Here is a 17,477-nt window from a genome sequence, read left to right as displayed (position 1 = left end):
CAACATACCCACATGACACCTCAGCAGAAGCAGAAAATGCCGCAAGGTAAACTCTGCACCAAGCAGCTAATTTAAGTTAGCCTTAAGTAAGCGGATGGAGCGCTTGCTACCGCCCAACGTCCGACAGCCTGTGCGGAGCAGCCCCACACCTGCGCCACAACCACCCGCGCCTTTCAAACCACCGAGGATGGGGCTACACACAGCCACACCACAGTCGCCAACCAGTCGCCACGGCAGCGCCGCAAACCACGGCCAAACTGCAGCCACCGCGCGCTACAGCCTGGGTCGGCCCGCCGAGAATCGCCGCCCACGCCCAAATGCCGCCCCCACAGCCCCAGCCGGCGACCGGCCACAATGGCCAAACCTTCGGCAAAAGCCCCACACCGTCGCCGCGGCAGCCCGGCCAGCGCGGCCGGCGCCACAGCCACACAAGCGGAGGCGTGCGGCGATGACGGCCGTGCAAACGCACCTCCGCCGCCCCATCGCCCTCCCACCGTTTCCCGATCGGCCCGCAGCCGTCGGGCCACGTCCTCCTCCTCTCGCCCGCCAACATTCACAGCCCTTTCGTTCGTTTCCCAACAATTTCAATTGTGCCCGCCGCAAAAACGGGCGCCGCCTGCAAAGCAACATGCTCCGCCGGAGCGCCCCTCGCCGCTTACGAGCCAACCCCTCGCCCGAGGCAAACCGAGATCCGCAACTACAGACCAACCCAATCTGCCGTCAGCACACACGACAGCCAACATCACGCGTTACGAGTTAGACATTAGGTTCACACGTCTCGGTTAGGTTCGGTGGACGTGGGTTAGGTTAAGGGCACTTGGGTTAGGTTAAGGGTCGGTGTTAGGTTAAGCGTCAAACTTAGGTTAAGCATTCAAACACACGTCGGGCGTCAGAGGTTAGGTTGGGTTAGGTTAGGTTAAGGCCACTTGGGTTAGGTTAAGCCTCAAACTTAGGTTAAGCATTCAAACACACGTCGGGCGTCAGGTGGCCGCAGCAGCCGCACCTACCTACCCACCCACCTCACGGCCGGACAGCTTGGCTTACTTGGCGCTGAGGCTGACCTCACCGCACCTCACCTCACGCTACGCAACGCTACAGGTTCGGTTCGGTTCGGTTCGCTCAGCTTAGGCTTAGAGCTTAAGCGCCGAGGTCGGATTACGACGTTGGTTCACCTTCGGGCGCCACACTTTGGGTGTAAAGGTCGCGTCGGGTCGTCGGCACGCCGCAAAAAACAAAAGCGAAGCCACAGACAACGCCGACAAACGGGCAGCACGACCACGACCAGATACCGAGACACACGGACCACCCACCGGCCAAAGGGCACCAAACAACAAACCAGAGCACCACGTGTCGACCAGAGCAACCCGCCGCTCACGCGACGTGGCTGGCACCGAAGGGCCGCCGCAACTGCGCTTTCCGCGCCGGGCCGGATGCACGTGCGGCAACACCACCACCGCACACAGCCGCTGTTCAACATCAACCAACAACACGCCGCGGTCGCAGCCTCAACGCCAGCACACGTTTGCACCACCATTCACACGCACCGCACAAACAGCTGTCGCCGACACAGCCGACAACACAAACACACCGCAACGACGCCGCCGCCTCTACTTGTGCCGGCCACCCACCCCACCGACGGCGCACCTGTCGCCAGCCGGCAGTCGGCAGTCGGCAGTCGGCAGTCGGCAGTCGGCAGTCGACACGGGAAACGCGCACCGCCACTTCGCTCGCGCGCACGCCACCAACCAGTCGTCGTCTCCAAAACAACAAACAAACATAGGGCAGGCAACAAATCGCCTCGCACGAACCGTCCACAAAACTATCAAAGCACAGCCTCTGGCTAACGGCCGCGACGCAGCGGCACGCTGCTCCTTTCCCCGCCCCACTCGATTCACGAAGGCACGCGACACCGCCAACGACGGCCTCGCTTCCCGCAACCGACACCTTTCCGCCACTACGCACAGCCGCACCCGACGCCCGTGGCAACGACACAACTACTGCACTATCCACCGCCGCCTCCCCCTTCCCGTCGTACACACACACAGCCAGCCAGCCAGCCAAAACCACACCAACGACCCAAACATGCACGTGCAACGGCACACCCCAACCAGTCTACGTCGACAACCACACGCACGGCTCGAAACCGGCGCCCTTCCACGTTGCCATCAAGCTACACACACAAGACACAAGGAACCAACAACAGCAAGCCTGCCCGCCCGCCCCACTCTCACGCCGCAGCAAAAAAAAAAGCACACCGAAACCGCCAAACGCACATTCCCATCGCACCGACACCGACACCGACCGGCTCGCTACCACCACACCTCTCGGCAGCCGTTTCGCAAACATGACACGGCGCGACATGACATCACGACCAACTCTCCTCTCCCGACGCCTTCGGCCGGAGCACAACGCCGCCAATTCGCCACACACACACACACACACACACACACAGTCGACAGCCGCCCGCCCGCCCTCCCTCCCTCCCTGCACGACGCCGCGCAGCAAAGGCGCCCGCAAACACATACATACCTCTCCTCTCTCTCGGCCGCCCGACGCGCCAACCGCCACACCGCCAGCCACTCGCAATTGTGCACTGCCGCCAGCCACACGTCCAACACGCCGCGCCGCCTCCGGCCACCCGCCAGGGGGCGCTCACGTCCGCGACAACAGCGCGGCCCGCCGGGCCAAACCGAACCGAGCCGCCCGCCGCTGCTCTGCACATCTTCCTGCGCGCATCAACAAAACGAGGCAAGCGAGCACACCCCGTAACAACGCCACACCACGCAAATGCCGTGCCGACCTCTTGTGTCTACCGCCTAAATTGCACCCACTCACCAGCCGCCCCTTCTTCTTCCTACCTATCTATCTATCTATCTATCTATCTATCTATCTATCTATCTGTGCGTCTGTGTCGGTCCGCGCGTGACGCCTCTCTCTCAACATCCGCCGTCGCCGTCCCCGTCCCCGTTTCCGCCCCAATGCCATCGTCGCGCCGCCGCCTCCTCCTCCTCCTCCGCCCCTGTCCGGCCCGCACCACACCATACACCGCTGCTTGTCCCGGCCGTTGCCACCAAAGGCGCCTACCGCAAACGCGCCACGCCGCAGCCCCCGTGCGTGCATCTCCGTGCCGACGCTGCCTCTCTGCCCTCCCGCACGCACTCGACCGACCGACATGCACTGCGCCGACGGCCTCGACAACACAGTCTCTGGCTCCGCACTGCGTCTTCCGGTACGCGCGCTGAAACACGTATGTACTCGTTACCAGCGATGGCGAGGCACGACACAATCTCTGACCAGAGCGTTTCTTATCGCCGCTAGTCTGCGCCACACGACACTAGTAGCACGTAGCGGGTCGGCAGGAACAGTTGCCATCTATATGTGGCGGGTCGGGAGAGGTACTAGTCAGTCGACAGTATTAGCGAGTGGACGATTGTACTGAGCGGGCGGCGGCGTGCTCTTCTCGCGACTCTGGTCTCCGTTCGGGACGATGCATATTGTTATTACAGGTAAGGTAATGAAGCTGCATTGCGCAAATCTAATACTGTATGTCAATTGTAACTATTTTCTTCACAACAAAATGCCCCAATAATACTTTGTTTCCAAACTAACTTTTTTTTTAAAGTACAACCATTCATTTCCATTTAAAGAATATTTCCTACGCATTTCCTCCAACAATCAAAATTAAATGTGAGCCGGCATTCATTGCACGACGCTGTGTACAGGTATCTACAGTTAAGAGCACATATAGATGCAGTTTGTTTCTTCTCTTTTGTCTTTTTTGTTTTTGTTTTTTGACGTAACGATCTTTTGCTCTTTTTATTCTAATTTGTACGTACGCTGTTTGTTTAGATTTTTATATTGGTAATGCCACGTAGCGCTCCGCGTGAAAATCACCGCCTGTGCTGTGTGCAGTCTGTGGCTAGTTTGCATTGTTGTCATGAACTGCTATAGCTGGATGTGAACAGCGCGTAGCGTTGCGCAGTTAGGGGTGGGCCGCCAGCACTGGTGCACGTGACGACAGAGATGGCGGACTTTTCAAATTACATATATTATGACTGGTGATGATATTAAGGGTAAATACATTGTTTGTTGTTCTCTATGAAACATCTTTACTTTGCTAACTATCCCCATCGGTAGTTAGTGCCCTCCGTAGTTTGGAATCTCTTATTTAGCTGGCAGCAGTGGTGCTCGCTGTATTGCAGTAGTTCGAGTAATGAAGCTTTTTGTGAGGTAAGTGATTTCCGACAGGTGTACTTTAATGTTACTCAGGGCCATTCTTTTGCAGGGATCTTTGATAGTCAGATTGCGTTGCGCTCAAAATATTGTGTGTCAGTTTAAGCACAGTTTTGTATACATTGGTTGTTCAAAGGGGGACGTTTCAGAATACACAGGGCCGAAGGTCAGGTCAGCCAGCGCTGCCCTTACAACGTTTATCGGGTTTTCAATTATGTCTGTTGAGATGTTCATGGTTCATTATTTCCATTCATCATATTATCGCGCGTTTCTCATCAATCTTCGTTCGTTCATTTTCTAGGGACGTTAACAACATTCTGGCACATTTACGACTATTTGTGCGGGGAGGTTTACACTTGGGTCCATTTCCATTTACATTCAATGTTGATAGACCTTTCTTTTTGTTGTTCTTTTGTTGCTGGCAGGTTACAAAAGGCCTCATTTCATGTTGGTTGCAGCAGCGTTTTTCTCCTTCTTTCTTCTAGTGTTTTCCCCGCCCCCGCCCCTCCCGCATCCGTCGGTCTCACCACGTTCACTGACAGCCGCGTCTGCGGCTACACCACAACGGCCCCCTCCCGGCAACCCATTCGTTTTCTCTTCTCTTGCACAAAAACAACGCCGCACGCGCCAGCCGAGCGCAGCGCAAGCCACCCACACCGCGCCCCTCCCCGTCTTTATAGCCTCCGCGTCTTGTTTTCTTCGTTTGCCCCCTCCCATCTCCCGAATGCCATGCCATGCCAGCAGCGTTACGCGTGCCCCTCCCCTGTCCACACACTACCGCGAAACGAACAGCCTTCCGGGCCACATGCAGGGCACGCCCACCGCCATTCCCGGACGCCACACACACACACACACACACACACACACACACACACACACACACACACACACACACACACACACAATGGCTTTGCACACGAACACAGACGGCACGGGCACTGTCTTACATTCTTCCTCAGAACCATCTCAACGAACGTTACGTTACATACACATCCGGGAAAGCAAAGAGCAACGCAACGCACAATTCAGCCGTCAAAGGTAACGTTCACCACGGCAGACACTTGCCGCCGCGCCGTTACACGCATTTCAGTGCGGCTACAATACACCTCCGACACGGGAACGTTCCGTTGCTCTACACTGCGTTTCTCCGTTTTGTTTGGTTCTTTTTTTTCCGTTTTCTCTCTCTCTATTTTTCTTTTTTTTTCCCCTCTCTCCTTCCCTCCACCATTCTCTCCTCACGTTCTGCCCAGACATTCGACCGATCAGAGGTTCGTTCACCTTTCGGTAACCGTTCTCAGCGCGACGGTATGACGGGTGTTCACGACGTCCGGTGTACCGCGCCGATCGACAGTTTCCCAGAGGCGACGGATCGGACCACATCACCGACATACACACAAACACGTGTACGCACATTCGCCAAAGCGACCGTCGTCTTCTAGCGTCGCGCTTACTCTACTGTACTGCACTGGACACGCGAGCATGCATCTTCAATGACGACGTCGGTGTGCGTGCGTCGTACGCACACAAGCAGACACAGTCAGTCAGACACGACTATCGAAATCAGAGTCGGGGGAAAGGTACATATCATCGTGCGTGTCGCCCGCACAATGCAAATACACAGTGGTGTCTCATTGCGCGTTCACATTTAAACGTCACTCACACGCCTCCACGCTGCATTTACAGACACATTTCACCCTCGCCATATATGGCGTGCAAACCGACCCGCAAACGGCCGTCGTTACACACTGACATTCCCAACAATCGCGTTTCGTTTCCACCCGTCACGTAACTAACCGGCACCTCCATCCAAAGGGCACATCACCGATCGCACTTCAACCCCCCCCCCCCCCCCCTCGCAGACAACGAGTTGTGCGCACGTGCCTCCATTCCACGTCACACCGTGGCCGTACCCCGCAACACGCGACGCGCCCCCTAAACAATCAAATTATTCATCGCATCGGCCACCCCACCCCGTCGCGTCGCGTCGCAACCAAAGCGGTAGCTATTGCCGCCGTCCACCCACTCACACACAAAACAAAACAAAAACAACAACAATTCCGCCCTTCCCGCAAAGGCCATTTGGTGGCCCTGAAAAGGGCCGTTTTGCCGCTCTCGCAACGGAGGATCTCCTTCCATTCCAGAGCCACCTCCTTACTTGGAGCTCGTGTACTTGGTCACCGCCTTCGTGCCCTCGCTCACGGCGTGCTTGGCCAGCTCGCCAGGCAGCAACAGCCGCACAGCGGTCTGGATCTCGCGGGACGTGATGGTCGAGCGCTTGTTGTAGTGCGCCAGGCGAGACGCCTCGGCCGCGATGCGCTCGAAAATGTCGTTCACGAAGCTGTTCATGATGCTCATCGCCTTCGACGAGATGCCCGTGTCAGGGTGCACCTGCTTCAGCACCTTGTAGATGTAGATGGCATAGCTCTCCTTCCTCTTGCGCTTCTTCTTCTTGTCGCCCTTCGAAATGTTCTTCTGAGCCTTGCCAGCCTTCTTGGCGGCCTTCCCGCTAGTCTTGGGCGGCATCTCAAAACAAGAACGTGAACGTACGGCAGCAACACCAGCAGCAAGCGCTCCGCTCTAGTCAGCGTCTCCCCACACAGTGGCACCCAGCGCGCCCCGCCGCCGCACCTTTACCAGCTCGCCCCGTTGCGGCCGCCGACCAATGGGCCGCGAGCGCAACCGGCCGCCGCACCCGAGAGCATAAAGGACCCCCCACCCCTGGCGGCGCCGCCACTCCGCTGCTCGACTCGCTGCGGCTCGCACCGTCGTTCGTCTCGTCTCGTTTTTTTACACCACAGCGCATCGCCCATGTCCGGACGCGGAAAGGGAGGCAAAGTCAAGGGCAAGTCAAAGTCCCGCTCAAGCAGGGCCGGGCTCCAGTTCCCGGTCGGCAGAATCCACCGCCTCCTGCGCAAGGGAAACTACGCCGAGCGCGTCGGCGCCGGGGCGCCCGTCTACCTCGCCGCCGTCATGGAGTACCTCGCGGCTGAGGTGCTCGAGCTGGCCGGAAACGCGGCCCCGCGACAACAAGAAGACGCGCATCATCCCGCGCCACCTGCAGCTTGCCATCCGCAACGACGAGGAGCTCAACAAGCTCCTGTCGGGCGTCACCATCGCACAGGGTGGTGTCCTGCCCAACATCCAGGCCGTCCTGCTGCCAAAGAAGACCGAGAAGAAGGCCTAAACAGAGAGGCCAGGCAATCGGCACGCGGACCCGCCGCCCAGCAGCGCTGCGTGCTCCCCTGCACGCAACGCGCTTTGCCGGCCCGGCTCGGCTCACAACAATCGGCCCTTATCAGGGCCACCACACAAACCTACGTCCAAAGCAAAATTTCAGTCGTCCTCGCCGCGCTTTGCTTTACTTTACTTTAACTTCACTTTCCACAGCCGCCTGACATCGAAGTGTCAACATAGGGGAACTTGCACAAACGCTCACGCCAGGATGCAGATCCTGTAACCCCTGTTCCCTCGACCCCGCAACAGGGGTAGCGGGTAGCGATACTGGAATATGCGCGCCCTGTATGGGGCTATGCAGCCAGATCGACGATGCGTCGCCTACAGAAGGGTCCAAAGCGGAGCGCTCTACGACGGGCCTCACACGTCCCCGCGGCACACCTGCCTAGAACCACCCACAACACGGTTCCGCGCCCTGGCACAAGCGTTCTACGCCACCGCGCGGAATTCAGAAAATGACTATTACGTCTTGACCCTTGGGCAATATGAACACCACAGGGACAGATGTGCAAGACCCGAGTCGCTACTCCAGCGGTAGCACAAACAGAACACATAATCACTCTCAACAAAACAGCAACGTCCGAAAAAGCACACTACCAAAGATAAGAACAACACACAGAAAAGAAGGAGCAAATGTCCACAGGCGACAATAACCTCCACCAACTCCCCCTCTAACGGTAGAGGGACTAAAAGAGAGAAGAACAAGAAGAGCCGCCGCCATCTTGTCGTCCACAGCCCGTGTGGCCCAACACACACACACACACACACACACACACATTTCCCTTGTTTTGTTTCGTTTCGTTTGCCTCAAGCACCTCCACGCACGCACAGTCGCCTTCCAAACGACAACGACAACGACAGCAATAATCACCACTGTTAAACGAGCGTGTCGACACACCCGCCCTCCACTCCCGCGCGCCCCATACAAACGAAACAGCTGATCCGGCCGCCTATGGGCACGCCTTGCCTCGGCAACTCCAACGCCGCCGCAAACACACAGCCAAAACCACGCAAATATTCACCGCCTCTCGCACAACAACAACAACACACAGCCCGGCGTCTCCATCGATCGATAAACAAAACAAACACACAACGCCCTCTCTCGCGCACACACACAGCCACAAGACCCGCTTCCTTTCCTTTCTCCCAGTCACGTCACGTCACTCAAACGCAAACGAAATGAAAAGAATGAAAGAAAGAAAGAAAGAAGGCAGGCAGGCAACACGCAGCAACAACAACACAGACTCTTTCGCACTTTTCAATTTCGAACAGTGTGGTGGCCCTGAAAAGGGCCGTTTTCGTCTCTCCCACGGCCGCGGAAGGCCAACGCGGCACAGCACACCGGCTGCGACGCGCCTAACCGCCGAAACCGTACAGGGTGCGCCCCTGCCTCTTCAGGGCGTACACCACGTCCATGGCCGTCACAGTCTTGCGCTTGGCGTGCTCAGTGTACGTCACCGCGTCGCGGATCACGTTCTCCAGGAACACCTTCAGCACTCCGCGGGTCTCCCTCGTAGATCAGACCAGAGATGCGCTTCACGCCGCCCCTGCGAGCCAGGCGGCGGATCGCGGGCTTCGTGATGCCCTGGATGTTGTCGCGCAACACCTTGCGGTGCCGCTTGGCGCCACCCTTGCCGAGCCCCTTTCCTCCCTTGCCGCGGCCAGTCATCTCTTCTAAATCCTCAAAAGCTCAGGGCAAGCAAAACGTCTGCTGCAGCGGCTGGCTCCTCACCCGGCGCTAAGCGAGTCGGCTACGGTCTGCGCCCAGCGCACGCGCCAGCCCCCCTATATAGACTCTGGGCCCGCCCCTCCCCCCACCACGCGCAAACCGAGGGCATATAGCGCACCACGGCCGCTGGCGCGCGCCCGTGTCGTCAAGGCAGCACCCGACGCAGCACCTCGCCTCCACGCCGCTCCGCTACCGCTACCGCTATGGCCCGCACAAAGCAAACGGGCCCGCAAGTCCACCGGCGGAAAAGGCGCCGCGCAAACAGCTCGCCACCAAGGCGGCGAGGAAGAGCGCGCCCGCCACCGGCGGCGTCAAGAAGCCCCACCGCTACAGGCCGGGCACCGTCGCCCTGCGAGAAATCAGGCGCTACCAGAAGAGCACAGAGCTGCTCATCCGCAAGCTGCCATTCCAGCGCCTAGTGCGCGAGATCGCCCAGGGACTTCAAGACCGACCTGCGCTTCCAGAGCTCCGCGGTCATGGCCCTGCAGGAGGCCAGCGAGGCCTACCTCGTCGGCCTCTTCGAAGACACCAACCTGTGCGCAATCCACGCCAAGCGCGTCACCATCATGCCCAAGGACATCCAGCTCGCGCGCCGCATCCGCGGCGAGCGCGCCTAAACACCGCGCCAGCCGCTGGGCACCGCCCGCCCCGCGCACGCAACAAACAAAACGGCCCTTTTCAGGGCCACTAACATCACTCCGTCGCGAGCAAACTTTGTCGGTCGCCTCTCGCCCCACAACCACAGAACCAAAGACAAAACACCACTTCCACTTCCCGTCCGTCCGCCACAGCCGCTCTCCTCTGCCAGCTTGCTGGCGCGCGCAACAATCAACATCATCCCTCCCCGGCGCGGCGCTCAAAGCGCACAATACCCATCGGCCGACGCCGTCAACCACACGCGGCCGGCCGCGCTTCGTTTCGAAAAGAAAAACAAACAAAAAGCAGGCACGTTCCAACGCCACCGACCCTTTCCACATCTCAACGTCCCCCGCCCCCGTTGCAAGAACACACACACACACACACACAAGACAAGACACATCCGAGAAGACGGCAGGCAGGCAAACCAAAGTATTCAAACAACATGACACAAAACCAACCGTCGGCCGGCCGCGACCAAACAAAAAAAAAAAAAAAAAAAAAAAAAACGGCGACAATCAACCGCTACCGCCGCCCGCACCCGCCACCGACCCCCCCGCAATCCAACCACCACGGCACGCAAACAGTATCCACACACGGGCATACAGAAACGCCAGACGACACAACCACACCGCAACACAAACACGACAATCAAAACCTTCCCGACGTGCTTTGATGGCCCTGAGAAGGGCCGTTTTGGGCCGCGCGTCTGTTGCGCGCCACTAGACGACGGGGACGGGGGGTGCGGACGACGGAGTCAACCGCCAACCCTTCCTTCCATTCCTCTCTACTTCTTCTTCTTGGGCGAAGCCTTCGCCTTAGACGGCGTCGTCGCCTTCTTCGGGCGCGGCGCCTTCGGCTTCTTCGTCGGAACCTTGGCGGCCTTCTTCGCCTTCGACGGCGACTTGGCCTTGGCCGGCTTGGCAGCAGCCGCCTTCTTCGCACCGGCGGGAGCGGCCGACGGCCGCAGACGCCTTCTTGGCGGCGCCCGCCTTCCGACCGGTCGCCGCCTTCACGCCACCAGCCTTCTTTGCGCCGGCCGCACGGGCGCCCTTCTTCTCCTTGCTGGCCGGAGCGGCGCGCTTCTTCTTGGCACCGCCAGCACGAGCCTTGCCGCCCTCAGCCGCCCCGCCGCCGGCGCCGGCAAGCTTGAAAGAGCCGGACGCGCCCTTCCCCTTCGTCTGCACCAGCTCGCCCGCCACCACGGCCGACTTGAGGTACTTCTTGATAAACGGCGCCAGCTTCTCCGCGTCCAGCTTGTAGTGCGCGGCAATGTACTTCTTGATCGCCTGCAGCGACGATCCGCCGCGCTCCTTCAGACTCTTGATGGCGGCCGTCACCATCTCAGAGGTGCGCGGGTGCCGCAGGCTTGGCGCGCGGCTTCTTCGCAGACGACGCAGGACTTTGCCTTCTTCGTAGTGCCGGTGGCGGCGGGTGCCGCAGCAGTCTCGTTCGTAGCCGCCTGATCTGCCATTTCGACGACGCGCGTTCACACACAGCGAGCAGCGAGAGCGAGAGGAGACCACGCAGCGAGCGGAGCGCACAGCAGAGGAATAGCCGCCTCGCGCCACGGCCCAGCCAGTGTCGCGGGCGGGCGCGGACGGCCGAGAGAGCGGCCGCCACTCTGCGCGCCGCCGCGCCGCGCCTCCCGCGCTTGCTACCGCCCAACGTCCGACAGCCTGTGCGGAGCAGCCCCACACCTGCGCCACAACCACCCCGCGCCTTTCAAACCACCGAGGATGGGGCTACACACAGCCACACCACAGTCGCCAACCAGTCGCCACGGCAGCGCCGCAAACCACGGCCAAACTGCAGCCACCGCGCGCTACAGCCTGGGTCGGCCCGCCGAGAATCGCCGCCCACGCCCAAATGCCGCCCCCACAGCCCCAGCCGGCGACCGGCCACAATGGCCAAACCTTCGGCAAAAGCCCCACAGCCGTCGCCGCGCAGCCCGGCCAGCGCGGCCGGCGCCACAGCCACACAAGCGGAGGCGTGCGGCGATGACGGCCGTGCAAACGCACCTCCGCCGCCCCATCGCCCTCCCACCGTTTCCCGATCGGCCCGCAGCCGTCGGGCCACGTCCTCCTCCTCTCCTCGCCCGCCAACATTCACAGCCCTTTCGTTCGTTTCCCAACAATTTCAATTGTGCCCCGCCGCAAAAACGGGCGCCGCCTGCAAAGCAACATGCTCCGCCGGAGCGCCCCTCGCCGCTTACGAGCCAACCCCTCGCCCGAGGCAAACCGAGATCCGCAACTACAGACCAACCCAATCTGCCGTCAGCACACACGACAGCCAACATCACGCGTTACGAGTTAGGACATTAGGTTCACACGTCTCGGTTAGGTTCGGTGGACGTGGGTTAGGTTAAGGGCACTTGGGTTAGGTTAAGGGTCGGTGTTAGGTTAAGCGTCAAACTTAGGTTAAGCATTCAAACACACGTCGGGCGTCAGAGGTTAGGTTGGGTTAGGTTAGGTTAAGGCCACTTGGGTTAGGTTAAGCCTCAAACTTAGGTTAAGCCATTCAAACACACGTCGGGCGTCAGGTGGCCGCAGCAGCCGCACCTACCTACCCACCCACCTCACGGGCCGGACAGCTTGGCTTACTTGGCGCTGAGGCTGACCTCACCGCACCTCACCTCACGCTACGCAACGCTACAGGTTCGGTTCGGTTCGGTTCGCTCAGCTTAGGCTTAGAGCTTAAGCGCCGAGGTCGGATTACGACGTTGGTTCACCTTCGGGCGCCACACTTTGGGTGTAAAGGTCGCGTCGGGTCGTCGGCACGCCGCAAAAAACAAAAGCGAAGCCACAGACAACGCCGACAAACGGGCAGCACGACCACGACCAGATACCGAGACACACGGACCACCCACCGGCCAAAGGGCACCAAACAACAAACCAGAGCACCACGTGTCGACCAGAGCAACCCGCCGCTCACGCGACGTGGCTGGCACCGAAGGGCCGCCGCAACTGCGCTTTCCGCGCCGGGCCGGATGCACGTGCGGCAACACCACCACCGCACACAGCCGCTGTTCAACATCAACCAACAACACGCCGCGGTCGCAGCCCTCAACGCCAGCACACGTTTGCACCACCATTCACAACGCACCGCACAAACAGCTGTCGCCGACACAGCCGACAACACAAACACACCGCAACGACGCCGCCGCCTCTACTTGTGCCGGCCACCCACCCCACCGACGGCGCACCTGTCGCCAGCCGGCAGTCGGCAGTCGGCAGTCGGCAGTCGGCAGTCGGCAGTCGACACGGGAAACGCGCACCGCCACTTCGCTCGCGCGCACGCCACCAACCAGTCGTCGTCTCCAAAACAACAAACAAACATAGGGCAGGCAACAAATCGCCTCGCACGAACCGTCCACAAAACTATCAAAGCACAGCCTCTGGCTAACGGCCGCGACGCAGCGGCACGCTGCTCCTTTCCCCCGCCCCACTCGATTCACGAAGGCACGCGACACCGCCAACGACGGCCTCGCTTCCCGCAACCGACACCTTTCCGCCACTACGCACAGCCGCACCCGACGCCCGTGGCAACGACACAACTACTGCACTATCCACCGCCGCCTCCCCCTTCCCGTCGTACACACACACAGCCAGCCAGCCAGCCAAAACCACACCAACGACCCAAACATGCACGTGCAACGGCACACCCCCAACCAGTCTACGTCGACAACCACACGCACGGCTCGAAACCGGCGCCCTTCCACGTTGCCATCAAGCTACACACACAAGACACAAGGAACCAACAACAGCAAGCCTGCCCGCCCGCCCCACTCTCACGCCGCAGCAAAAAAAAAAAGCACACCGAAACCGCCAAACGCACATTCCCATCGCACCGACACCGACACCGACCGGCTCGCTACCACCACACCTCTCGGCAGCCGTTTCGCAAACATGACACGGCGCGACATGACATCACGACCAACTCTCCTCTCCCGACGCCTTCGGCCGGAGCACAACGCCGCCAATTCGCCACACACACACACACACACACACACACAGTCGACAGCCGCCCGCCCGCCCTCCCTCCCTCCCTGCACGACGCCGCGCAGCAAAGGCGCCCGCAAACACATACATACCTCTCCTCTCTCTCGGCCGCCCGACGGCGCCAACCGCCACACCGCCAGCCACTCGCAATTGTGCACTGCCGCCAGCCACACGTCCCAACACGCCGCGCCGCCTCCGGCCACCCGCCAGGGGGCGCTCACGTCCGCCGACAACAGCGCGGCCCCGCCGGGCCAAACCGAACCGAGCCGCCCGCCGCTGCTCTGCACATCTTCCTGCGCGCATCAACAAAACGAGGCAAGCGAGCACACCCCCGTAACAACGCCACACCACGCAAATGCCGTGCCGACCTCTTGTGTCTACCCGCCTAAATTGCACCCACTCACCAGCCGCCCCTTCTTCTTCCTACCTATCTATCTATCTATCTATCTATCTATCTATCTATCTATCTGTGCGTCTGTGTCGGTCCGCGCGTGACGCCTCTCTCTCCAACATCCGCCGTCGCCGTCCCCGTCCCCGTTTCCGCCCCAATGCCATCGTCGCGCCGCCGCCTCCTCCTCCTCCTCCGCCCCTGTCCGGCCCGCACCACACCATACACCGCTGCTTGTCCCGGCCGTTGCCACAAAGGCGCCTACCGCAAACGCGCCACGCCGCAGCCCCCGTGCGTGCATCTCCGTGCCGACGCTTGCCTCTCTGCCCTCCCGCACGCACTCGACCGACCGACATGCACTGCGCCGACGGCCTCGACAACACAGTCTCTGGCTCCGCACTGCGTCTTCCGGTACGCGCGCTGAAACACGTATGTACTCGTTACCAGCGATGGCGAGGCACGGACACAATCTCTGACCAGAGCGTTCTTATCGCCGCTAGTCTGCGCCACACGACACTAGTAGCACGTAGCCGGGTCGGCAGGAACAGTTGCCATCTATATGTGGCGGGGTCGGGAGAGGTACTAGTCAGTCGACAGTATTAGCGAGTGGACGATTGTACTGAGCGGGCGGCGGCGTGCTCTTCTCGCGACTCTGGTCTCCGTTCGGGACGATGCATATTGTTATTACAGGTAAGGTAATGAAGCTGCATTGCGCAAATCTAATACTGTATGTCAATTGTAACTATTTTCTTCACAACAAAATGCCCCAATAATACTTTGTTTCCAAACTAACTTTTTTTTTAAAGTACAAACCATTCATTTCCATTTAAAGAATATTTCCTACGCATTTCCTCCAACAATCAAAATTAAATGTGAGCCGGCATTCATTGCACGACGCTGTGTACAGGTATCTACAGTTAAGAGCACATATAGATGCAGTTTGTTTCTTCTCTTTTGTCTTTTTGTTTTTGTTTTTTGACGTAACGATCTTTTGCTCTTTTTATTCTAATTTGTACGTACGCTGTTTGTTTAGATTTTTATATTGGTAATGCCACGTAGCGCTCCGCGTGAAAATCACCGCCTGTGCTGTGTGGCAGTCTGTGGCTAGTTTGCATTGTTGTCATGAACTGCTATAGCTGGATGTGAACAGCGCGTAGCGTTGCGCAGTTAGGGGTGGGCCGCCAGCACTGGTGCACGTGACGACAGAGATGGCGGACTTTTCAAATTACATATATTATGACTGGTGATGATATTAAGGGTAAATACATTGTTTGTTGTTCTCTATGAAACATCTTTACTTTGCTAACTATCCCCATCGGTAGTTAGTGCCCTCCGTAGTTTGGAATCTCTTATTTAGCTGGCAGCAGTGGTGCTCGCTGTATTGCAGTAGTTCGAGTAATGAAGCTTTTTGTGAGGTAAGTGATTTCCGACAGGTGTACTTTAATGTTACTCAGGGCCATTCTTTTGCAGGGATCTTTGATAGTCAGATTGCGTTGCGCTCAAAATATTGTGTGTCAGTTTAAGCACAGTTTTGTATACATTGGTTGTTCAAAGGGGGACGTTTCAGAATACACAGGGCCGAAGGTCAGGTCAGCCAGCGCTGCCCTTACAACGTTTATCGGGTTTTCCAATTATGTCTGTTGAGATGTTCATGGTTCATTATTTCCATTCATCATATTATCGCGCGTTTCTCATCAATCTTCGTTCGTTCATTTTCTAGGGACGTTAACAACATTCTGGCACATTTACGACTATTTGTGCGGGGAGGTTTACACTTGGGTCCATTTCCATTTACATTCAATGTTGATAGACCTTTCTTTTGTTGTTCTTTTGTTGCTGGCAGGTTACAAAAGGCCTCATTATCATGTTGGTTGCAGCAGCGTTTTTCTCCTTCTTTCTTCTAGTGTTTTCCCCGCCCCCGCCCCTCCCGCATCCGTCGGTCTCACCACGTTCACTGACAGCCGCGTCTGCGGCTACACCACAACGGCCCCCTCCCGGCAACCCATTCGTTTTCTCTTCTCTTGCACAAAAACAACGCCGCACGCGCCAGCCGAGCGCAGCGCAAGCCACCCACACCGCGCCCCTCCCCGTCTTTATAGCCTCCGCGTCTTGTTTTCTTCGTTTGCCCCCTCCCATCTCCCGAATGCCATGCCATGCCAGCAGCGTTACGCGTGCCCCTCCCCTGTCCACACACTACCGCGAAAACGAACAGCCTTCCGGGCCACATGCAGGGCACGCCCACCGCCATTCCCGGACGCCACACACACACACACACACACACACACACACACACACACACACACACACACACACACAACACACAATGGCTTTGCACACGAACACAGACGGCACGGGCACTGTCTTACATTCTTCCTCAGAACCATCTCAACGAACGTTACGTTACATACACATCCGGGAAAGCAAAGAGCAACGCAACGCACAATTCAGCCGTCAAAGGTAACGTTCACCACGGCAGACACTTGCCGCCGCGCCGTTACACGCATTTCAGTGCGGCTACAATACACCTCCGACACGGGAACGTTCCGTTGCTCTACACTGCGTTTCTCCGTTTTGTTTGGTTCTTTTTTTTCCGTTTTCTCTCTCTCTATTTTTCTTTTTTTTTCCCCTCTCTCCTTCCCTCCACCATCTCTCCTCACGTTCTGCCCAGACATTCGACCGATCAGAGGTTCGTTCACCTTTCGGTAACCGTTCTCAGCGCGACGGTATGACGGGTGTTCACGACGTCCGGTGTACCGCGCCGATCGACAGTTTCCCAGAGGCGACGGATCGGACCACATCACCGACATACACACAAACACGTGTACGCACATTCGCCAAAGCGACCGTCGTCTTCTAGCGTCGCGCTTACTCTACTGTACTGCACTGGACACGCGAGCATGCATCTTCAATGACGACGTCGGTGTGCGTGCGTCGTACGCACACAAGCAGACACAGTCAGTCAGACACGGGACTATCGAAATCAGAGTCGGGGGAAAGGTACATATCATCGTGCGTGTCGCCCGCACAATGCAAATACACAGTGGTGTCTCATTGCGCGTTCACATTTAAACGTCACTCACACGCCTCCACGCTGCATTTACAGACACATTTCACCCTCGCCATATATGGCGTGCAAACCGACCCGCAAACGGCCGTCGTTACACACTGACATTCCCAACAATCGCGTTTCGTTTCCACCCGTCACGTAACTAACCGGCACCTCCATCCAAAGGGCACATCACCGATCGCACTTCAA

Source organism: Schistocerca cancellata, unplaced genomic scaffold (genome assembly GCF_023864275.1).
Source record: "Schistocerca cancellata isolate TAMUIC-IGC-003103 unplaced genomic scaffold, iqSchCanc2.1 HiC_scaffold_1141, whole genome shotgun sequence".
NCBI lineage: Eukaryota > Metazoa > Arthropoda > Insecta > Orthoptera > Acrididae > Schistocerca > Schistocerca cancellata.
The sequence above is the reverse complement of the archived record's forward strand: the minus strand, read 5'-3'. Positions refer to the sequence as shown.